Here is an 8458-nt window from a genome sequence, read left to right as displayed (position 1 = left end):
CTCAACCTTCATACTCTCTCCTTTCGACATGTGGCCATCGTTCTTTGAGTATTTCCTTTTTCCTTACTTTCTGGTACCACTAGACATCCCAGGCTCATCTTTTGACCTATAATTTACGGAATTACAGAAAGTAAATCCATCCATGGTAATTCTTGTTTCGGTACTTTGTTTTCCTGCTGGTGCAGTTAGAAAGCTAGATCACAATGGGATATGCCAAAGGGAATTTATCAGCTACTGGTACCTTTTTTTTTTTGTTTTAATATGGAACACTCTACAAATTTGCATATCATCCTTGAGCAGAGGCCACGCTAATCTTCTCTGTATCTTTCCAATTTTAGTGTATGTGCTGCTGAAGCAGGCATAGTACTTGTTACCTTTCCAGAAGATAATTTTAGTCAATGTCACTCGGCTTTTTCCTATTTTGCTTCCTAACTTAATTCCCTAATTAGTTCTTTTTAATTTTTTTTTCACATTTATTTATTTTTGAGTGACAGAGAGACAGAGCACAAGCAGGGGAGGGGCAGAGAAAGAGGGGGACACAGAATCTGAAGCAGGCTCCAGGCTCCGAGCTGTCAGCCCAGAGCCTGACGCGGGGCTCAAATCTGTGAACCTGTGAGATCATGACCTGAACTGAAGTCGGACCTGCGCTGGAGCCAGACACTTAACTGACTGAGCCACCTAGGTGTCCCATTCCCTAATTAGTTCTTAATCATTTCTAGCATCTAGGTCATTTTTTAAATCTCCCTGATATTTGAAATGCTTTTTACTGGGGCGCCTGGGTGGCTCAGTCGATTGAACATCTGACTTCTGTTCAGGTCACGATCTTGCGGTTTGTGGGTTGGAGCCCCCATCGGCCTCCCTGCTGTCAGCACGGAACCTGCTTCGGATCCTCTGTCCCCCGCCCCTTTCCCACTCACACACTCTCTCTCTCTCTTGCAAAAATAAATTAAAAAATAAGAAGAAATAAAATGCTTTTTACTAAAGTATTGGCTAGCACAAAGAAGAAGCACCCGGACTCATGGAAAACAGGAGCGTCTCAGTATTTTGGAATCAGTGAGGAAACGAAAGGCAATCTCAAAAATGAGAAGCAGAAACTTCCTGTTTGGATTGTGGCTGAAGAGCTTGTGTCAGGCCGACTGCCTGCTGAGAACCTGGAAAGCTAGACAAACATAAAAACAACTACCTGAAGTATCAGAGAGCTTTCTGTTTTACTTTTTGTAAGATTAAAAAAAATATGTCTGGCCACCTGGGTGGCTCAGTTGGTTAGGCGACTGACTTCAGCTCAGGTCACAATCTCACAGTTCGTGAGTTCGAGACCCACGTCGGGCTCTGTGCTGACACCTCGGAGCCTGGAGCCTGCTTCGGATTCTGCGTCTCCCCTCTCTCTACCCCTCCCCTGCTCACGCTCTCTCTGTCTCTCAATAATAAATAAATGTTTAAAAAATTAAAAAAATATATGTTTTGTTATTTCAGAGAGAAAGTGCACGCACTCTGGAGAGGAGTAGAGAGACAGGAAGAGAGAATCTTAAGGAGGCAGCACAGAGCCCGACTCAGGGCTCAATCTCATGACCCTGAGGTCATGACCTGAGCTGAAATCAAGAGTCAGTCCCTTAACGGACTGAGTCACGCAGGCCCCCGCATCAGAGAGCTTTCAATGCAGTGGGGAATTTAAGAGGCCAACATCTCACAGAGAAGTGAAGCTTGGACACATTTGCTGACTCTTAGCAGCGCCTGTAAGACTGGGTCTCGGCTCAGAAAGTGGCAATCGGCGGCTGGTAAGCTCCACCGTTTTAGGAGACTCACAGGGCAAGAGGGGGAAACTGGAGTGTAGGACGGACCCACCCAGAACTGCCCTACGAACGTTGGAGGGCTGAACGAGACTCTGACCTCACAGGTACAAAAGTAAAGTTTTCTCTGGAAAGAGGTAAGACGGGCCAACACGTTTCTACAATTTTTTTTTTAAATAAACTTCATTTTTATTTTTTTAATTTTTTTATTTTTAACATTCATTTTTGAGGGTGAGAGAGACAGAGCATGAGTGAGGGAGGGACAGAGAGAGAGGGAGACACAGAATCCGAAGCAGGCTCCCGGCTCCGAGCTGTCGGCCCAGGGCCTGACACGGGGCTGGAACTCATGGGCCTTGAGATCACGACCTGAGCCGACATCAAGAGTCGGACGCTTAACCGACTGAGCCACCCAGGCTCCCCTAAATAAACTTAATTTTTAGAATAGTTTTAGATTTAAAAAAAAAAATTTTTTTTTTCAACGTTTATTTATTTTTGGGACAGAGAGAGACAGAGCATGAACGGGGGAGGGGCAGAGAGAGAGGGAGACACAGAATCGGAAACAGGCTCCAGGCTCTGAGCCATCAGCCCAGAGCCTGACGCGGGGCTCGAACTCACGGACGGCGAGATCGTGACTTGGCTGAAGTCGGACGCTTAACCGACTGCGCCACCCAGGCGCCCCTAGAATAGTTTTAGATTTATATTGAGAAAATAGTACTGAGAGTTCCCTGTCTGTACCACAAACCAGTTTCCCCTCCTATTAATATCTTACATTAGTATGGTACGTTCGTCACAACGAATGACCCAGTAGTGATGCATTATCGTTATTATTATTTTAAGTAGGCTTCATGCCCAGTGTGGAGCCCAATGAGGGCTCGAATCCACGAGGCTGATATCAAAACCCGAGCTGAGATCAGGAGTCAGACGCTTAACCCACCGAGCCACCCTAGTGCCCCAGTGACACATTATTATTCACTAAAACCTATACCTCATTCAAGTTCTCTTATTTTTTAACCTAACGTTCTTTTTTTTGTTCCAGATTTTTGTCCACCTGACACTGTTGTCAGGTCTCCTTAAACTTCTTCAGGCGATCACCATCCAGGAATATTGGTCATGTATTTTGGAGAATGTTCCTGTATTGAAATTTGACGTATTTCTCCCGATAAATTGGGTTGCGGGTTTTTTTTGGAGCAAAGCCAGGTGCAAAGTGCCATTTTCATCATATCATATCAAGGGTGCATACCATCAACAAGCCATTGCCGTCACGGCAGACCTTGATCACGGCGCTGAGGTTGTGTTTGTCCGTTCTCTCCACTATAAAGTTACTCTTCTTTCCGTTACCATTCACGGAAAGGGGGAGTTAAGTTTTTATACCTAATACCTAGTATTCAATGGACAATAATTGGACATACAAAAAAAAAAACAAGAGTTGACCTAAAACAGAAAATCAAATTAATTAACTAATTAATTAAAAAAATAAAATAAAGAAAATAAAATAAAGCCCAGGTTAATAAAGCACAGTTAGAGTTTTTAGAATCAGACTTAAAATGCCTCTGATTAATATGCTTAAGAATGTAAGTAATAAGGGGCTCATGGGTGGCTCAGTAAGTTAAGCGTCCGACTTCAGCTCAGGTCATGATCTCCTGTTTGTGAGTTCAAGCCCTGCTTTGGGCTCTGTGCTGACAGCTACGAGCCTGGAGCCTGCTTCAGGTTGTGTGTCTCCCTCTCTCTCTGCCCCTCTCCCCCTACTCATACTCTGTCTTTTTTTTCTCTCTTTCTCTCTCAAAAATGAACATAAAAAAAATTAAGAATATAAGTAATAAGATGAAAATTTTCAGGGCAGCACGGGTGGGTCGGTCGGTTAAGCGTCCGACTTCAGCCCAGGTCATGATCTCATGATCCATCAGTTCGAGCCCTGTGTCAGGCTCTGTGTTGACAGCTCAGAGCCTGGAACCTTCTTCAGATTCTGTGTCTCCTTCTCTGCCCCTCCCCTGCTCATGCTCTGTTTCTCTCTCTCTCTCTCTCTCAAAAATAAAGATTAAAAACAATTTTTTTTTAAGTTTCAGCAGAGCACTAGAACTAAAAAAGTTAAATATTTAGAATTGAAAAAAAAAAAGAACTTTTTCTTTTCTTTTCTTTTTAACTCTGTGCCCAGTGTTGGGGCTTGAACTCATAACCCCAGATCAGGAGTCGAATGCTCTACCGACTGAGCCAGCCAGGCACCCCAACAAATTAAGAACTTAGTAGATGAATTTTACAACAGATTAAACACAGCTGAAGAAGAAATTAATTGGGGGCCTGGCTGGCTCAGTCGGTAGAGCATGCGACTCCATCTCCCTGTTGTAAGTTTGAGCCCCACATTGGGCATAGAGCTTCCCTAAAAAAAAAAAAAAAAGATAAAAGGAATTTAGTTCACTGAAAGATAGGTGAGAAGAAAATATCTATAAAGAAGAACAGAAAGACAGACAGAAGGATAGGAGACATTCTAGAGGATCTAGTCTCTTCAGCATTTCAGTGTCGTGAAAAAAAGACTGTTCTAGATTAAAAGAGTCTTAAGGGATGTGACAAACAAATGCAATGCATGGTTTTAGATTGGATACTGGGCAGGGTAGTGGAGTTACTGTACCAAGGATTCTAAGCAAGGCCAAGCTCTAAGAAACAACCAATCTTCTTCAAGATCAAAGAGTAGTCTGATTTCTCATTCTTTCCTGACTCACTAAAACTATTTCAGGTGAGTCAGAAGCAGTAACTAGAGGGGCGCCTGGGTGGCTCAGTCGGTTGGGAGTCTGCTTCATGATCTCACAGTTCATGGGTCCAAGCCCTGAACTGAGCTCTGTGCTGGCAGCTCAGAGCCTGGAGCCTGCTTCGGATTCTGTGTCTCCCTCTCTCTCTGCTCCTCCCCCGCGCTCTCTCTCTTTCTCTCTCTGTCTCTCAAAAGTGAAGAAACATTTTCTCAAAATTAAAAAAAAAAAGAGCAGTAAGTAGAATAGTTATTAAAAAATCATTATATCCTGCAGCTTCCATGAAATACTCCATTTCTTGGGCAAGTAAAATAGACATAGGAGAAACAGTCATCTATTAACCTTTGCAAACCACCCTAGGAGATGGGTAGTTATTCCCCTCTGCAACCCCAGTGACCATCATCTACTCTGAGATCTTCCTCCCCACCCCAACCCACCCCTCCCCACCTCATCTGGTCATCTGTTTCCCTGTATAGATCTTTCTTATTGTATACTTAGGCTTTATGACAGTATATTGCAGTTCATTTTGTTTAGTTTTTCAGCTTCTCATTTTTGAGACTGAATCTTGTTGACCCTCCTCTGGGCCAATCTTAAGAAATATCATTTAGGGGCGCCTGGGTGGCGCAGTCGGTTAAGCGTCAGACTTCAGCCAGGTCACGATCTCGCGGTCCGTGAGTTCGAGCCCCGCGTCAGGCTCTGGGCTGATGGCTCGGAGCCTGGAGCCTGTTTCCGATTCTGTGTCTCCCTCTCTCTCTGCCCCTCCCCCGTTCATGCTCTGTCTCTCTCTGTCCCAAAATAAATTAAAAAACGTTGAAAAAAATTAAAAAAAAAAGAGAGATAAAAAAAAAAAGAAATATCATTTAATATATCAACGAAGGTCTCTATCTTTTCCTGGAATCATCACGACTTGGATCCTCTTTCTCTAAAAGACATTGCACAGATAGTCAACCACACAGGAAACAGAAAATTCTGTCTACTCCAGTGGTTCTCGTATTTGGCTGCACATTGGTGTCACTGGAAGGAGCTTTAAAAACATATTGACTCCTTGGGGCCCTAGCTGGCTCAGTTGGTACAGCATACAACTCTTGATCTCGGGGTCGTGAATTCAAGCCCCACATTGGGCGTAAAGCCTACTTAAAAAATATATCGGCCCATGGACTCCACCCACTCCCACAGAGATTGTGATTTAATTGGTTTGGGATGTCCCCTGGACATCAGGACCTCTTAAAGCTCTTCAAGTGATTCCGGTGTTGAGAGCCATTGGTCTAGGTTGGGGCTTTTCAAACTTTTCTGCAGCACATAAGGATCTTGCTAAAAAATGTAGATTCTGCTTCAGTGGCTATTCGACAGGAGCCAATTTTTTTTTTTTTTTTAACACTTATTTATTTTTGAGACAGGGAGAGACAGAGCATGAACAGGGGAGGGTCAGAGAGAGGGAGACACAGAATCTGAAACAGGCTCCAGGCTCTGAGCTGTCAGCACAGAGCCCGACGCGGGGCTCGAACTCACGGACCGCGAGATCATGACCTGAGCCGAAGGCCACTCAACGGACTGAGCCACCCAGGCGCCCCGACGGGAGCCAATTTTGAGACCGAGTTTCTTATGAACACAGTTCCATTAAAATTTCAATTCTCAGGGTGCCTAGGTGGCTCAGTCGGTTAAGCATCTGACTCTTGGTTTCAACTCAGGTCCTGATCTCACGGTTTGTGGGTTCGAGTCCCACATCGGGCTCTGCGCTGGCAACGCAAAGCCTGCTTGGGATTCTGTCTCCCTTTCTCTCTGCCCCTTGCTCGCGCATATACAAGCTCTCTTTCTTTCTCTCTCTCTCTCAAAAATAAATAAACAGCAACAACAACAACAAAAAGAATTTCAATGCTCTTCCTTTCTAGAGCCAACGAGGAAGTTCTTTACAAATAGATTAAGGAGTTTTAATGATCTATCAGAGAACCCCAGACGGGTCTAGAATTCTGCATTTGTAGTATGTTTGCATGCTTGACGGGAAAGATCAAGTACTGAGAGAAAGAATAATGATGCAATAGAGGGTAAGACTTCCCGGAGTAACAGCTGCGAGCAGTCCAAGAGATGAAATCAAGCACAAACTCGGAGGTACTGGCCTTAGAAAGGAGCAGGGATATTTCAAGCGAGGACAGTTTTATGATGTCAAACGGTAGCAGCTTTTCTTGTAGTTTCAGGGGAGGAAGAATACGTTCTTCTATTTCTATTTTCTTTCTTTCTTCTATTTTCCTTCCTAACTTCTTGCTCGGAAGACCTGCGGTCTCCAAGCTGAACGCAGGAAAAGAAGCAGTTCTGAGACACTCAAAACGGACCAGAGGGAAAAAAAAAAATTTAAATCGAAGAGAGTGTTTGAACAACCGGAACGGGGAAGGAAAATGTTCGTCCCTCGCTGAGAAACGAGAAAATGGTGGTTCTGCGTTTTACACTGAATGCCGAGACGATTTATCGATAATTGTTTGAGAAAAAAAGGAAGATTCTGCACCTCCGCGAGCACAATTCTCCTTGGCACTGTGTTCGTGTTCTCTGGGCTGAAACAAGCATCTGGGCAGGGGATCAAACCTGGCTGCTTGGAACTGACGAAGACCCGCAGATCAATTTGCTTGAGGCTTGCTTCTCAGATACATTACTTGCTATTTCTGCTAATGGTATTTCTGGGAAGATAGCTCCAACTTGTGTCCTAAATTCAATTCGTGTCAAGCAATAAAAAACATGACGTCTTTATGACTATAAAAAAATAAAACAGCAGCAGTCAATAATAATCCGTACATCGTGGGGAAGCTTCTTTGAGGTGTGCAAACCTTTCCCAAGTCGCCGGCGACAGTGGGTACTGTTATCTCCTTGAGAGATTCCTCACAAAGGAGTAAATTAACTTTGACAGGTGCGCAAATGCAATAGGTCTGAGAAATTCTGCATTAAAAGGAATAGGAGCCATTAAACAGTGCTTTTACAAGTTTTACCTGGTGGGATAAAACAAACGAAATTTGTGTATAAGCAAAATATATACACTTTTTTTTTTTCAACGTTTATTTATTTTTGGGACAGAGAGAGACAGAGCATGAATGGGGGAGGGGCAGAGAGAGAGGGAGACACAGAATCGGAAACAGGCTCCAGGCTCTGAGCCATCAGCCCAGAGCCTGACGCGGGGCTCGAACTCCTGGACCCTGAGATCGTGACCTGGCTGAAGTTGGACGCTTAACCGACTGCGCCATCCAGGTGCCCCTATACACTTTTTTTTTTTTATCAGATGCATGTGTCTATAACAAGTCATAACTATTAACATTTTTATACTAAATAAAAAGTATATTCTAAATCCTAACTGTATCTAAGGCAATGAGTAAAAACGACATTGAGATAACATGACTAATGTGTTTGATAAGTAGCTCTTTTACTTTGTCACTCATTGTTTCAGTGAGGTTGGCCTTCGAAAATGTGATGGAAAGAATGGGTCTTGACCTTTCAAAGAATTAGGTCAGCTTGGGATCTAGGCTTCTGGTCCTGTCTTCTGTGAATTCAAAGCTGGGAAAGACAAGGGAGATAGCTCCCCAATCCCCCCCTCCTTTATTTTTAAGTAAAAGTGAAGAGAGTATAATCAAAGGGAGGAAATCTATCAAAATCAAGTAGGCACAACACCTACTTTTTAAAAATAAAGAAAAAAAAAGTGGGGACAGGGGCATCTGGGTGGCTCAGTCTATAGAGCATCTGACTTTTGATTTCAGCTCAAGTCAGGATCCCAGGGTCGTGGGATGGAGCCCCATAGTGGGCTCTTCACTGATCATGGATCTTGCTGAAGATTCTCTCTCTCTCTCCCTGCCCCTCTCCCTTACTCATGCTCTCTCTCTCTCTAAAAAATTTTTTTAAAAAAACTTTTTTTTAATTAAAAAATAAAAATAAAAATAAAAAATAAAACTAGGGACAGGG

At 43.6% G+C, this 8458-nt stretch overlaps 1 non-coding gene across 1 annotated transcript; it reads right to left on the bottom strand.

The window, feature by feature from the left end:
• Nucleotides 1–255: 255 nt before the first annotated feature.
• Nucleotides 256–358, bottom strand: LOC125171389 (U6 spliceosomal RNA). Its single transcript, XR_007154306.1, has one exon. It is a non-coding gene; the product is annotated as a U6 spliceosomal RNA (small nuclear RNA).
• Between the last annotated feature and the right edge of the window lie 8100 nt (nt 359–8458).

The sequence above is a fragment of the Prionailurus viverrinus genome, chromosome B4 (genome assembly GCF_022837055.1).
Source record: "Prionailurus viverrinus isolate Anna chromosome B4, UM_Priviv_1.0, whole genome shotgun sequence".
Lineage (NCBI taxonomy): Eukaryota > Metazoa > Chordata > Mammalia > Carnivora > Felidae > Prionailurus > Prionailurus viverrinus.
This window is presented reverse-complemented; position numbering and strand designations above follow the sequence as displayed.